Below are 16,847 nucleotides of genomic sequence, written 5' to 3' on the forward strand. Positions count from 1 at the left end.
AGAGGTTGTTTTTTATGTTTTTCCAACTTGGCTTTTTTCTTTTTTTGAAATGAGTTATTCAGATGATTCTTTTGCGTTTTATCAATTATACGTTTCCCATATTCTCTACAGAAATATACAATTGAAAGTTTAGAGTTCCTCTGTGAAGGAACTAATACACTCACCTCAGGTACATTTTAAAAGCAGGTTGTTGAATTTGGTTGTCTTTCATGTACTTATAAAGAAACAGGTTTCATTGTCAATAGATATATATTTTCGTATTTTAATGAAAAATACAACTTTAAATAATTTATAGTAACAAATATTCATAAATCTTAGAGAAAGATACTATTTCTCACAAAATATTGAGTGGCTAAAAGAGCAAATATGTTCCTGACATAACTGAAATTAAGAATTTCTTCATGAAAGCTAATTTCTAGGGTTGAATACTTATTTGGGAATGCTATTTATTAACAGCCTTGGGATATGAAGAAATTAAGAGACTTAAGCAGTTTACTCCAACTATTGGAAAAATAAAGCATTATTTTTAGAAGCTTTTTGAGCATGCTTCTTACTGTGCCTGACTTTATTTTGTATGCTAACAATGCCAAGCTTTTGATGACTTGCAGTTTGATATTTAAATATATGAACTTTTGCCTTTTACTATCATTGATAAAAATTGGTGTGGCCAAAATGATGCTCCAGTTAAATGTAGTTTTATTTTTTTGACTTACCTATTTAAATATAAAATGTGTTTTTATTTCTTCATAGTAGAAATACTATGTGGCTAGTTCACTGTAGTTCTAAGTTTATTTATTGTTTTAATATAGAAATTTAAGTGGACTTTTAAGTATTAGGATTATTCAAAATGAACAGTATGTTAGAGATGTTGTAAAAGGGTTTTCCAGGTAGCTACATGTGTATATATTATATCTGTATGTAAACCTACATACTATTCAAATACATATAATATTTACGTATTCATGTTTACATAGTTTAGATAGAAACAGATGTTCTCTAAATACATATTCATACAATCTATAAAATTACACTGATGAAAAATATATATTCAGATTTATTTTAAATATTTATTTGCATTGCTTCCTAACTTAGTCTTAGGAAGGGGTCGTACCTCAAAATGGCTTTCATGGTTTCACAATTCTTGTTATATTTATTTTAACACAGTTATTTGGGGGTTAAAGCATAATATATTTGGACATTTGGTTTTAAATGTTTTTAATTTCTTTTTGATAAAAGAGTAGGCAAGGAAATGAGGAAATGAATAGACTTTATAATAGAATTATAGTAATGAGAGACAAAAATCGTTTTGAAGATTTTGATGGTTTACTAAATAATACATTGTCTATATTGAGTATTAAATAACAAATACATAAGAAAAATAATACTAACATTCTTCAATGGTTACTATTTCCCATGAAGTTTTAGGGTTCACTTACCTGGTCATTACTATCCTTTGTTTCTTTTTAGTGCTGTTCATTACATTGGAAGTTAACATGTATTTTAAGAGTAGAGAGAAAAATAAACTGAAATTTAAATGCGTGTCTGCTGCCTTTTAACAATTATGTTAAAAAGTACGTTTGATGTGTGAAGATATTGCAATGGTTAGATAAAAATATTTTTGCATGATCTATGAATTTCAATGGCCATATTAAGTATTCATGCAAAGTGGAGAAAAAGGAATTTGAACCTTATTAATATTTAATATATAGATGACAATACCTAGATGCATATAATTTTTAAGTAAATATGCATATAGTAAAAGATTCATGCTTGAGATATTTTTAATAAGAGAACTGAATGATCAAAACTGAGACCATTATTATTATCTTTCACCTTAGGAGCCTGAATAATTAAAAACTACTCCTAATTATTAGTAATTTCTTCAAAGTTCAGCTGAACATCCACATAGGAAGTCTATCATAATCAAATAATACCATTTTACATGTGAGCAAGGTACTATAATTTTGGAAGCATTTAAAAATCTCAGTAGAACCCCGATCAGTAATTACTTTAAAAAATCCTTTCATGTGTTCCTGTAGCAGTTTTAATTTGGCTAATTCCATTTATCAGTAAAATTTATAATGTCCTTTTACTGACTAAGGTTTTGTTTTTTTCCAATCTTCCAAGACATCTGAATGATTAATGTTTTTAAGTCTTATCTTTAAAGATTGTAAACTTCTTGAGGGCAAGAATCAAAATTTACCCTTTTTTTGAGTTTGTGTTTTGCAACATCCTTAACACCTGCACATAATAAATACTTAATAAATTGTTTATTTGAATTGTGGTAATGTTAATGAGGTAGCTTATCAATTTTGTGGGACAATGAAGAATCACTGTTTGAAAGAAAAGCATAATTTATTAAAAGTTGAATTTCCAGTGGGATTTTTTGTGTAATTGTGAAAAAATGTCTGAGGAAAGCAAACCCACTAAATCAATAGAGAAGTATTCCTTCAGTCAATACTGAGTTTCTAATATGTACATATCATAGCCTTTCAGATAAGCTTTTTGTAACACAAATTAGAAATTATATGTTTCTTGATGTGTATATTTTCATTCATAGTTTAGATTTTCTGTTAAAGGGTTAATTTGCTCCCCAAATAAAGGAAGGCAAGAAGTAAAAATTTTCCTGATAGATTAGGGTAACAATTAGTATATATATTTAACACATATATAGTGAGCAGTTCTCTATTTTTTAAAATAATTCAATTTTAAAAGTATTTTCCAAAGTTAATTTATAAAATTTTGAAATAAAATTTCTTTTTTTTTGAGACAGGGTATTTCTTGCTGTGAGGCCCAGGCTGGAGTGAGGTGGCACAGTAACGGCTCACTGCATCCACGACCTCCTGGGCTCAAGCGATTCTCTTACCTCAGCCTCTTGAGTAACTGGGACCACAGGCAGGTGTCATGACACTTGACTAATTTATTTTTTGTTCTTGTAGAGATGAGGTCTCCCTATGTTGCCCAGGCTGGTCTTGAACTCCTGGGCTCAAGTCATCCTCCTGCCTTGGCCTCTCAAAGTATTGGGATTACAAGTGTGAGCCACCTACAGCCCCCAAGTTTCTTAGCTACCTATTTCCCTCACCCAGAGCCAACTACTGTTACTAGTATATTTTATATTGTCTACTCTTCCAGAGACAGTCTATGCATAAGAATGCATGTGTATATATAATATTGTGTGTGTATCTGTATATGTGTGTATGTGTGTGCTCATACACGTATATATGTATGGATGTAAACGTAAAAACACAAATGTGTCCTACAGTTTGCTTTGTAGGAGGTCAGTTCCACATCTGTGACTGCATAGCTGCTTCGTTAATTTTAATGGATATAGTATGTATGGTATGTAATTTAAATGTACATACATTTCCTACATGTATGAATGTGTATTTGAGACAGATTCCTGGAAACAAAGTTGTTGGGTCAAAGGGTTAGTATATTTTAAATTTAATAAATATTGTGAAATTTACTTTTGTAGAGGAAATGCGTATAAGTGACGTGTACTAAGGGGACTTTCCCACATCCTTGCCAACTTAGTGTGTGGCAATCTTTACCAATATTTCAGTGAAAAAGATGCCACTGTAGACTTATTTGCTATTTTCTTATTAGAGAGATTGAGAGCCTTTTTAAAAAAATTTGGTTAGAGCCATTTGTATTCCCTTTTCTATTAGTAATTTTTAGTGATTTTTAGAGATTTTAGTGATTTACATGTTATTTATTTTAGGACCTTGTTTATGCCTTTTTTGCTGGTCAGGGTTAAAAAAATTTGAATTTATTGTAGTTTTGTTTTATGGATTTTGGATTTGTGATATTGTTAGAATGACCTTCCCTATTCTAGTATTTTTAAAAACTACCAATTGAATCATGAATACTTTTAAATAAACATTGCATATGTAAACCAATGTTGCCATTGCCAAAAAAGTGAAAAACTATAGTTTTTAAGGATTCAAAATGCATTCTAAAAAATTGATAGACATTTTATAAGAAAACAAGCAAACAAAAAATTGATTTACATTTTATGAGAAAGTACCCAATAAATTTATATATATTCTATATTTTAAAGTAAGGGCAATTAAATAATATCTTCCTCTTGACAATAGATTTTGATAAAGAACTAATTGTATTGTGCGATGAAGAAAGAGGTAGTGGAAGCAAGTTTGATAGACCAGATTAATTTTGACTTGACACCTTACTTTACTAATTAATAATGGCAACGTCTTGCTTATATTATTAAACTCTGAGTTTGCTCATCTATACTATTTGAGTAATAACACCTATTTTGAAGGATTGTGATTGTTATAGACTAAGTATCCTGGTGTAAGTAGTTGTGCAATAAATAATCATTATTGTTAACTGATATAGCTAGCTCTCTTGAAACCTTAGTATTATCATAGGATTGCTGGGTGAAATTTTCTTATTTTCTAAAAATTGAGAGATTCTTTTCCTTGTCTATTATGAAGTCAAAATATGCCTGGAGGGCTTTTAAGTGACTTTGTTATTTGTTTGCTGAACATAACAAAATATATAATAGTTTTGAACAACTTGAAAGTAGTTTCCTCAGCAAACAAATAATACAGTTTATATATTATGAACATATATCTATATTATATATACCTGTCAAAACTATTATTTTTCGTACAACATGGTGCTAGCTAAATGCTTTTTAAGGCATTTGGAATTCACAACTTTTGTATAGTTACATGGTTATAAACATTTAGTATTTGTATATAATACAAATAATTTGATAGGTTCTGCTAAACAGACGAACTGGAAAAATGCTCCTTTAGGCACAGGAAGAATGCCCTTTAGCATTTTTTTTCTTCCATTGAAGCTTATGTTCAGCTTATGTTTGCTTATGTTCAAAAACACGTAAGAGTAGGGATGGGGAGAGGGTGGGTGACAACTTGAAAGTAGTTTCCTCAGCAAATACCATTCTTAAGGAGCCTGATAACTAAGACATAGCAGTGAAAATAACACTGACATCAAGTTATTGGTAATTAGCAAGATACTGATAGTCAAAGGTGAATTGAGGGGACTTACTTGTGGAAACTACTTTGTAATTGACTTTAAATTTTTCTAGGTTAAACTTTTTACTCTATTATTTAACTAAAATCTGTATTTACGTATTTGTCTTATTCACATTATATCTAAGAACCCAGAGAACCATATTAGGTTAAGCTAATTCTGAAGTATGGTTATTGAACTTAGAACGCCTCACATCACCCCTCAAATACATGTATTAGAACTTAGAACTTCACATCACCCCTCAAAAACACGTAAGCTTTGTATGATTGCTGGTTTCTCATCCTTCTGGCTTAGCTTCAAATTTGGATCTTTAGAAAGCTCTTTTCTGACCACTCTTTCTTACATAGATTCTCTCCATTATTCTTTATAACAATACCTTTTGTATATCCCTAATTATGCTTCTCAAAATTTATAATGATTTATTTACTTGTTTATAGTCTGGCCACCCTGCTAGATTATCAACTCAAAGAGAGCACACACCATGTCTGTTTTGTTCACTAATGCAGCCTCAACTTCTAATTTAATACAATGCCTTACACATAGTAGTACTCAAAAATATTAATTGGGTGAATGAACACACACTGGGAATGAAATGCTATGTTCATCTAGGTGGTACCAGCTTTCAAGGTGAACTCCAATAATCTTAAAAAAAAAGATTTGCTCATGTAGTAGTGCCCTTATTTTTGAAATCAAATGTAATTTTTAAACATATGCCCATTTTGCATATTTTCCATGGAAGGAAACTTACAGTGTTTGTGTATGATTACAGCTTATCTTTCTTTTGGACTAAGAGCATATCTTTTTTTGACTAGAAACCAGAAGAACATTGTGATAGAGATCATTTTTTAATTTAAGGAATATTAGGAATTAGGGAAAATTTGGCTGTAAATTACTTTAAGAGAATTAATACATTTTCATTGTGTTTAGCACAGCTGAGTGATAAGGAGTACACAGAATGCTTTGGATAGAAATAGTTCATGCCCTCCAGGGACAGACCATCTAAGGCCAACCATAATCATATGAACACATAAAAATGTAAAGTGTCATGAAAAAATACCAGTAAGGTGTACATTATAACCATAGTAAAAAATACGTCAGACTAATCTTACTAGTAGTTTCTTGCCTCTGTGGTATTGCTTGATTATATTGTGTTGTATTACATGGTGTCACATAGTTTGTCCTGTTAAAATATCTGAAAGTTTCACTGCTAGATATTAAAAACTTTTGTATTCTCTAGTCATCTAATGAAATGCAGATATCTCTGGGTGTTGAAATAATTTAACTATTATTAGGTAATTCTTAAGGAGTTTATTGTAAGAAACATAATAAACCACATGAAAATTTTGCATGGTAAGTGCAAGGAGACTACTGTGCACTACAGTGTATCATGGATATATTTTACAAGAGGAGCACCTGATTCAGTCCTGGGAAGATGCCATCTAGGCTGAATCTCAAATGATGAGTAGATGTTAACTGGGCAGATTGTTCTCTAAGCAAAAATCCTAAAACTCCCAATTCCTCTTTGCCCCCCAAACCCTTCATTTGTAAACAAAAACAAAAGAAGACGACGATGCAGGACATGGTCAAGAAATTTGCTTGAAGTGGTTCAGAAGAGCACAGGTTTAAATGGAGATGCGTCAATAGAGGAGACTGGAAAGATGGCAAGGTTCAGACCCTAAAAAGCCTTCTATGCTATTCGTTGGATTTGGCAATAGGGAGTCATGGGGGGATTTTAAGCAGTGACACAATATAATTAGACTTCTGTTGGAACAAAAAACACTCATTTAATAGATTGGTTAGAAGGTGTAATACTAGAGATAAGGGCACTATTTAGGAGATTCTTACAGTAATCTAGGTAATAAATGATGAAGATATGAAATAAGGCAGTAGAGGTGGAGGTGGAGAGTCAAGACAGATTTCTGAAAAATTTAGGAGCCAAAATTGCCAGGATTTGATGGTTGTGTGTTAAGGGTCAGGTAAACTCGTATGATACCAGACTTGCTTAACTGACTACTGTACATAATATGTATCTGCCTGTATCTGCTTATCTCACTTATCGTTAGCTCTGTGAAGTCATCTGGTCCCAGGACCAGTGTTCTCTTGAGGGAGCAGTTGTGAAGTGGCTTATTTTATTGTTTTAGTTATTCTAGAGAGTTTGTAACATTGATATGAGTACTAGAAGTGACTACAACTTGGGATAATGGGATGGTAGTAAAAAGGGCCAAAAGGGAGAAAGAAGAAAAGGGACAAAGAACAAAAGGGAGAAAGGAAGATTAGGGCTCTTGGAATCCATTCATAATTAGAAGGAACCCTTCTTAATATCTTAGTTTATAAAACTTTTTCTACTGGATATATTCACACCATGTAATCTTTTCAGAACTTCAGGACTATCATCCTTTTGTTGAATATTCCCTACTTCCATTGATAACTTAGTCTCAATGAATTTCTCACCCTCTGGTTTTATTTCATTCTTTGTATATTTTAAACTATCACACAATCTTTGTTTTATGTTAGGCTTAGCAAGGACAAATTTTCTTCCCTGTATATATTTCTGTATCACCTCTAAGGGAATTTTGGAAATGTGCGTGTATTTTAGGAAAATATAGAGAGGAGATTAGTTATGGAAATGACATGCTGAAGTCGGTGAAGAATCTGTGCATCTTTATATTAGCTTACTGAATTATTGCAGAATTTCAGAAAGTGCTTGTGTTATAAAAGGGAGATAAATTTTGGGTTTTGTAATGGAAAATTCCAGAAATAGGAATTGAGGTAGGCTTACGGAAAGGGGAAAATTAATAAAAGGTTTTGATACAGGAGTAATATATTATTTTACCTACTTTCTTTCTAATATGGGTAACCTACAAAATTGAAGACAACTAGATAGTATAAATTAATTGGCCAAGAACTAACAACTGTAATACAGTTTATATATTATGAACATATATCTATATTATATATACCTGTCAAAACTATTATTTTTCGTACAACATGGTGCTAGCTAAATGCTTTTTAAGGCATTTGGAATTCACAACTTTTGTATAGTTACATGGTTATAAACATTTAGTATTTGTATATAATACAAATAATTTGATAGGTTCTGCTAAACAGACGAACTGGAAAAATGCTCCTTTAGGCACAGGAAGAATGCCCTTTAGCATTTTTTTTCTTCCATTGAAGCTTATGTTCAGCTCAAAGAGAAAAATAGTTTGGTAGTTTCTTGCATCCTGTAATTAGGCTTCTGGGAGGCTAAAACTAGGGAAAAAGGTTACACTAAACAATATAACTAGGTAGTAGAATAACCACAATGGTATTTGGTACTTTGGTATTGTTCAGTTGACAGATGGAGGTGGTGCTCACATTCATTTTGTTTTGTTGGCATATGTGGTATCTATTATGATTTTTATAATACTTTGCTTCCCAGGCACATAGATGAAAATCTGTTTTATCACACATAATTCCTTTTAACCAAAAGCTGTCTTCAATCTGAAAGAATTAATTAATGCTTTTATTAGCACATTTTTTTTTTTACTGGGCCAAAATCTAGGTGTAGGCAGGGCTGCATTTCTTTCTGGAAACTATAGGAGGATTGTTTCCTTGCTCATTTGGGTTGTTGAAAGAATTGTGTTCTTTAAGTTATAGGACCGAGATTCTTGTTGGCTATTCAGCTTAGGACTGTTCTTACCTCCTAAAGGCCTCTTTCTGGTACTTGCACGTAGCTTGCTATATCTCTGAACAAGCAGTGGGGTATTTTGAATCTTTATCACGATGCCATCTCTCTGACCTTTCTTCTGTCATTGCATCTCTCTCTGCCTCAACTAGAAAAGATTTTTTTCTCTTTTAAGAACTCATGTGATTAGCTTGAATTCACCTAGATATTCTGGAATAATCTTCCTGTTTTAATCATATCTGTAGAGTTCTTTTTGCCATATAAGGAAACATATTTATGTGTTCCTGCGATTAGCACAGAACATCTTTGGGGGGCCATTTGTTCTCCTTATGACATTCCGCTAAAGAGTGCTAGTAGATATAAATTTGGATATATATTTTCTACAAAGTAGATACTGAACTACTCTTATTTTTTAAAGTGTATTTTGTATTCAGAGATACAAATTCCATAATATCTCTGAAATAATATTTTACTATATACGTATTACTATAGTTTCTAATAGTATATTGCCCTCAAATTACCACCAATCTGCATTCCACTTTTTATTTAACAGTTTCCTCCAGAGTTAAAATGTTGATTTAACTGGGTTTGGGGTGGAGGGACTGGGGGCAAGAAGTGTGAATTGTTCTGTGCTCTGTACATAAAGATTAAGTACTATTCCTAAGTAGTAGTCATGTTAGTTAATACTTATATTTGTTTTTATAGGGAGAGGAGTAAATAATTTTACCATATGACTAACATAGTGAAGAGTCATTGAAATATTTTCATATGCAGTATTTTCATTATCCGATGGTCATGTTAAAAGACACAGCATAGCTTTATATTCCAGTATGAGTAAGTAAATATTTGAATTTAATTTTTCCACAAGAAGTGGAAATTCTTGTGGCATGTTTGGTTGAATAGCCATACTCTACATAAGTGTGCCTTCATATATTATTTTTTGTAATTTTTACCCAAGAGTCTGGTTTAATGAAAAGATGTACAGTACTATATGTTATGATTAAACTTCATGACAGGGTTTAGGATATAATCAGTTGTTTAACTTTGGCATATAAAGATTAAAAGCAGCTATGAAATAAAGTAGAAAAAGAAAGTAATCCAAGATTTTTCTTTAAAACTACTAATGTAAATATATGTTGCAGTTAACAGTATGTTAGGGTAGAGTAGATAGCAGAGTCCAGTCATGATAGAAACTATAATAGTAATTTGAACAGGGACATTTTAATATAAAGGATTACTACCTGTAGCAGGGTGCAGCCCTCTTGTAGGGGTGAGGTAGAGTACCTACGACAGAAACAAAATTCAGAGAAGCCCTTCCTGCATGTCTGAGGCTGAGATTCAACCCTCATTGGAGGATGTGATTGTGGCCCACTGAGCTGTCTCAGGCTGTGGCAGGCAAGCAGGACATCATCTGTGGGAATGTTGGTGGGACTTGCTGAGAAGCTGGCTGAGGTGCTTAGGAAACTCATTGGGAAGCCACCTCAGGGTGCCAGTGAGACTTCTTGAGAAACTGTCTGCTGGGGTGCCACTGAAACTTGGGTATCTATAAGCTCCTGGCAACCATGTGCTGTAGCAAAAACAATAAAACACCTGGAACCTTGAAGTCCTTTTTTCCTTTAATGTCACTATGGCTCCCTCTACTGACAAAGTTTAACATTTTGCCAACTGCAAAGGAGAAATGGTGACAGAGTCCAGATTCACTATCACAAAGCAGGTCAAAGAAGGGTGGATTTGGAGCCAAGAGGCAATAAATTTATAGTAGGCTATGTTATCCCCAATATTTGTACCTTAAAACAACAAAAATTTATTTCTTTTTGACGTTATATGTTTTCTCTGGATCCCTTTGGGTTTCTACTCCATGTCATCATCCTGGGGCACAGGTTAGTGGAGAAAATGCTTTCTGGAACATTCTGAGCAGCTGAAAAGGGAGACTGCGGTGAATCCTAAGTTATCTCTTAAAATTTCCTCTCAGAGGTATGCATACAACTTCTGCTTGCATTTTGTTGGCCAAAGCAAATTTCATGATCATGCCTACCTAACTCAGCATGGAAAAGTGCAATCCTATCACGTATAGAGGGAGAACCAGGAGTATTTGTTGAAAAATATAACTATCACAGGATTGATAGAATTGGCATTAGAAAAGTGGGCAATCCTTAGGATAATTGTAGTTCCCCCTTTACAATTTTGTCTTATTTGCTTTATACTTTCTTTTTTTTTTTTTTTTTTTTTTTTTTTTTTTTTTTTTTTTTTTTAAGTTTCTGGTTTTCTTTTTTTTTTTTTTTTTTATTATACTTTAAGTTCTAGGGTACATGTGCATAACGTGCAGGTTTGTTACATATGTATACTTATGCCATGTTGGTGTGCTGCACCCATCAACTCGTCAGCACCCATCAATTCATCATTTATATCATGTATAACTCCCCAATGCAATCCCTCCCTAAATTTTAGTGAAAAATGTATCAACATAAAAATTGATGATGCCTTTCACTTCTGAGTTCGTGAAGTCAACCTAGACAATGAGCTTAGTCATTTGTGCAACATAGTGAACCTGATCAGCTAAATCAGCAGGAAGTTTTTTTTTTTTTTCTGAAGGTTAGGTACAAATAGACTTTTATTTTTAAATTTTGCATTTTGAAAATGTTGCATTAACTAATTCTTATAAGATATAGAAAGTGACAGGGCTGGAGCCTGCTGTCCAGGTCATGTCATTCCTGGACGTATGCATGGTCCTTGGACTGGATTTCCCAGGATGTACCCAGAATGTATGGGCTTGGAGGCTGCCTGCAGTCGGCAAGTGCTCTGGGTGAGCTGGGCTGGGGAGTTACAGGTACATGTAATATGAAATGACTGTATAGGATTTTTTCCCATTATGGTTAGTCTTGGATAGGGGATAGAAAATGAGATTTAGATATTCGGATAATAGTCCTGGCTCCATCATTTATAAGAGCAAGACTCTGTCTCAAACACACACACACACACACACACACACACACACACACACACACAAACAAAAAACAAAAAACTTCTTTTTTTTTTCTGATTGATAGAAACTGCTTTTATGCTATTAGAATTTTAAAATTCATCCTCCTTAAATTTTACTTCAAAGCTAGCATAATCTTTAACTTACTTCCTTTTCTTTCAGTGACAATTGTAATATTGAAATTTCCTCTGATAATGCGAATGGTATTCTAATCCATTTGAACTTTAAAAACAATATAAAATATTTAAAAGTAATGTTGGTATTCCACAAGTATATGTGATGCTCTGCTCATCTTAATAATTTTTCTTTAGGACTCATGTTGCAACATTTGACTATCAATGATATTGACTATCATTGACTGTCACTCATACTGTAACATTGTCTATCACTTTCATCTCACTATTCTGAAGCTAAACTGTTGCTTTGAATCTATAAACTTTGTCATATTCATTAATATACTTCCACACAGTTTATGAAAATTTTTTATTAAGTTCATTCAGATGTTCTAAACTCAGTTAAGCCATTTTTTTGAAGTCAATAACTACCTTTCAACAGATCTGTACAGTGAGAATAACTTATAATTTCAATGATATTTTTAACCCATAAACTTCAAAATAAAAGCTTTTCCTTTCATAGACAACAAACTTAGGTATGGAACAACAGAGAACAATATTCTGATCTTGTTTCTTTATATAAAGCCAACAGTAATTGGGACTGAAGCAGCTTGGAATTGATAAGATTTTTCATTTTGATAACATTTGATGTGGAATTCATATCTAAAGGCAAAATTTTACATTCAAGAGCTCTGGAAATAAAATATTACTTGAATTTCAGATTTTTCAGAATGAACTCTGATTATAGAATTTTTCTACTTGTCATCACACATTTATACAATATTTCTATAATATTTTATAACTATTAATATTTCAAAATCTTAATTTACCAATTTGAATATATTTTGTTTTTGGTACATCTTTGCAGGACAAATACCTTTTTAGTTATTCCTCTTTAGTGGCTCCAGTGTCAGTTATTACCTTAATACTGTTTACTAACTATAGATTCATTAATCTGCAGTGAAAACTTTAGTTAGTAATTTTGGTTAGTGTTGTCTCTATATCCTCTCATGTGCCATCTATACACTTACTAATATCATTGAAAGTGACACATGTTCTTTGTCTTTTTTTCTTTTTGGTTCATCGATTTCAAATATAGTGTTGGCAGTTGGCAGTTTCTATGTAGACTTCTAAATGAGAGGTTTTGTATTATGCTTTGTTATTTTAAACCTGCAGACATTTAAAAAAGTTAAAATCTTGCTTTGTGCAAGGCGCAGGCATTGTTTATTGGCCCCATAACTTTAGGTACTAACTTCTTCATGCAAATAGGACACTTAGTTTGAGGAAGAGAGGAATTATAGAAGTACAGGAACCCAAATTTGAGAAATGTATTATATTGCTGAAATAATGATTTACTTCAATAACTAAAATTTCAAAAATTGCATACTTGTACTCATACTTATATTTTCAAAAAAGTCTGCAGTCCCTTTACTGAACTTATTTAATTAAATTGTTACATTATTTTTTATTTTTAAAATTAAAACAATCCATTATGAAATTCTGTCACGAATGACTGTCTTGGTAATTGTTAACATTAAAAGCCAATAAGAAAGAAATAAAGAGGACCAGAATGAAAGAGGGAAGAAAAGAAGGAAATATAAACAATAAAAAGATTGACAAAATAATTTATATCCTATGTGGTACATCTAATACTAGATGTTGCTATTGATGCAGTGTAGTAATCCTACACACTTTATGTGCTGGAAAAATATAGAAACAAGAGAATATGAAAAATAAATGTTTTACATGTGTATATAAGACAAAGAATTTCAGTGATAATAACCCAATTGGGACAAAAGTAATAATTAGACTACCTGAGATGATTCAATGGGAAGGTCAGGGCAGAGATGCTACATGGTGCTGCTTCTACAAAGCCATATACACTCTACTCTCTAAAAGAATTTAAACAATGGATATCCCCTTATACATGTTTAAGTCTGCATCTAAAATTTTCCAGCAATACAGCATAGGGAATCAAAGATAATGATTGTTTTTGGTTTAAGTATTTATTTGTTATTCCTTTAAACAAATGCATTTTGAGCGTCTGTTCTATACCAGCCACTGTACTAATTTAGGAAACAGAGGAATAGGACACAGTCTTTGCCCTTGAGGTGCTTATCATTTAGTGGGAAAGAGTCATGTAAATAAATAATCCAAATGCATGATAAGTGCTTTAAAGTACTTATATACCAAGTGTTGAACAGAGGAAGGGGCTAGTATATGAACATGGAGGATTTAAGGAAGTCTTTATAACCAAAGATCACATTCAAACTGGCCTTGCAGGAAAAAGTATATGGAGAAGGAGAAGGGCATTTTAGACATATGCAAAGCATGGACTGTGAAAAGCATAGTGCATAGGGTCTTTGGGGAATAGCCAATATTCCTATATTGCTAGGTGCATGGAAGATGGAAAGAAGGGATGGAGTGGTAGAAGGTGAAGCTAGTTGGTGAGAATCAGTTACAAAGGGCATCAAATGCAGGACTGGTATTCAATTGGTATGCACCAGTACAGAGACACTAATTTTTAAAAACTGAATCACTTTGATGCAGATTAGTAAATATTATGGAGAGAATAAATTATCTAATGATGTTGTCTAGTGCAGTCTTATAGAATTATGGAACTTAGTAACCTTGCTGGTATGTATTAACATGGTCCTTGGAAGGCATGTACTGCCTGGAGTGTCAGTGCCTGCCTGATACGCTGTGTTTTTTGTGCCCTGTTGGTGGAGGCAATGAGAGGCTGCAGTGCAAATGGTTTTCGTGGTAACTGCATTTTGGGGGGAGTGTCCTGAGGCATAGTGCTTTCAGTCTCTGTGGAAAACACAGAGCTAGATCAGGGGTATCCAATCTTTCGGCTTTCCTGGGCCACATTGGAAGAAAAAGAATTGCCTTGGGCCACACATGAAGTACACTAATATGATAGCTGATGAGCTTAAAAAAAATTGCAAAAAAACTAATTAATATTTTAAGAAGGTTTACGAATTCGCGTTGGGCCACACTCAAAGGTGCCCTTGGCTTGCGGGTTGTACAGGCTCAATCTAGATGTTTATGTGACTATGACATGCCGACAGTCTGCCCAGTTGTTTTAAAGTTGTAGCAAAATGGTGGGTATCAGGGACCTAATGACTCTCATTTGAATTATGAACGTGTCAAGAGAAGTTTAATATTTTTCTAAATATCCCCATGGCTCTGTTAAGAGATTGACACTTTCTAAAACTGAACAAATGATTTGCAAGTTATTAGAATGACTGTATAAAGAATTTATGCTATAACTCTGATGTGTCCAATCTTTGGACTTCCCTGGGCCACAATGGAAGAAGAGGAATTGTCTTGGGCCACACATAAAATACACTAACACTAACAATAGCTGATGAGCTAAAAAAAAAAAACTCATAATGTTTTAAGAAAGTTTATGAATTTGTGTTGAGCCTCATTCAAAGCTGTTCTGGGCCACATGTGGCCTCCGGGCCACGGGTTGGACAAGCTTGTTGTAACTCTTGTCATATGGAAAGCAGGTATCTATATATCTACATCTATAGTTTATTTGGAAAAAAGAAAATATATTTTAATGTTAATTTATATATTGATTTTTGTATTAATTTTATATTGCTGTATCAGTTGTTAAATATTTAGAATCACCTATGGTTCTAAGTCATGCTAAGAAATTTGAATTTATCTTATTGGCATGTTTGATCTGTAGTGAAAGGTTTTGAAATGAGATAGTGATAGGGCCTGTTATAATATGTTAACAAGTGACTTCTGATGACTTAGTGTAAAGTCTCACTAGCATGAGAATTCTTACCAGTGCTCACTAGCATGAGAATTCCTACCAGTGCATTTTCACCGGTACTGCCTTGTATCCTGGGATCTTGTGTCTCTTCTGGGTTTGTCCTCTGTATTGCTGCAGAGTATATTCTTAAAAATGAAATTTAAATAATTAATTTTATGGCCGAAGAATCTTTTTAGGCTTTCTATTGCTTTGAATACAATTCAAGCTCCTTTTGCATACACAGTCCTTCACAGCCCCTCTCCAATTTGTTTTTCCAGCTTCATCTTCCATACCACCTTTTCATGTATCTTTACTTATAGTTATAATAAAACTTTTACTGTTTTTGGAGCATTGAAGGAGTAAAGGGGACCCTTTCATAATATGGAATAAACAATTCAGTGAATTTATTTATTATATGTACTATGTATCCTGAAATATTTGAAATTGGGACCAAATCAGTGTTGCTTTCATTTTAAAATCACCTTTGGAAGAAATTCAGACCCCATTAAAGACATAAAACTCTCATTACTCATTTTCTTCAACTTCAATAGGAAATCTTATGGAATTGTTTTGGAACACATGCTTCCAATCTGCCACCAGATTTTGCAGCAGGAATTTATATAATCATGCCATAGCTCAAACTGTCTCACAATTTACCATATGTTTCAATATTTCCAATGTTTTCAAACACTCTCCTCTCTTTCCCACCCCTTCCAGTTCACATTTCTCAGCTTTGTCCCAGCTCTTACCCCACAATTCTCATTCATTTCTCTGATTCATGGTTAATCCTTGTTATAGCCTTCCAGTTTGGAGTTCATTCTATACTGGTTCTCTTTCCTGGACCTTTTTTTAGTCAGTTAAAATAAGCAATGCTTAATCCTGACTTTAGAATTCTTGATTTTCTGACTTGGGTTCTGATCTCTCAGATCTCTCAGTACATGTTTTCATGGCTTTACTACTTTTTTTTAAACCTCTGTTTAAATTTACCAGAGCCAGAAACATTATGGTTTAGACTCAGGCTGGCTCCTGTAACAATATAATATTTTCAGTAAAATTTTTCCTCTTAGAAACCCTGTATTCATCTGGTTAGAGCTGAGGGGAATTTCTGTAGTCTAAATCTAATCAATTAAAATGGCTTTTTATGAGTAACTGGATTTTTATGACTGCAAATATTGCTTTCCTGCTTATTTTCCTTCTAATCCTGTATTTACTTAGCTGGTTCGAGGAGTCAAGGCAGTACAGTGTATGTAAGGAAAGGCTTTGGCATTAGTCAACTCTGGGTCGTATCCTAGTTTC

General features: G+C 33.0%; 1 protein-coding gene across 19 annotated transcripts in view; it reads left to right on the forward strand.

Annotated features, from left to right (window-relative positions):
• RIMS2 (regulating synaptic membrane exocytosis 2) overlaps nt 1-16,847 on the forward strand; it is a 792,768-nt gene that overhangs the window by 1,297 nt on the left and 774,624 nt on the right. The window lies entirely within an intron of this gene.

Source organism: Rhinopithecus roxellana, chromosome 9 (genome assembly GCF_007565055.1).
Source record: "Rhinopithecus roxellana isolate Shanxi Qingling chromosome 9, ASM756505v1, whole genome shotgun sequence".
NCBI lineage: Eukaryota > Metazoa > Chordata > Mammalia > Primates > Cercopithecidae > Rhinopithecus > Rhinopithecus roxellana.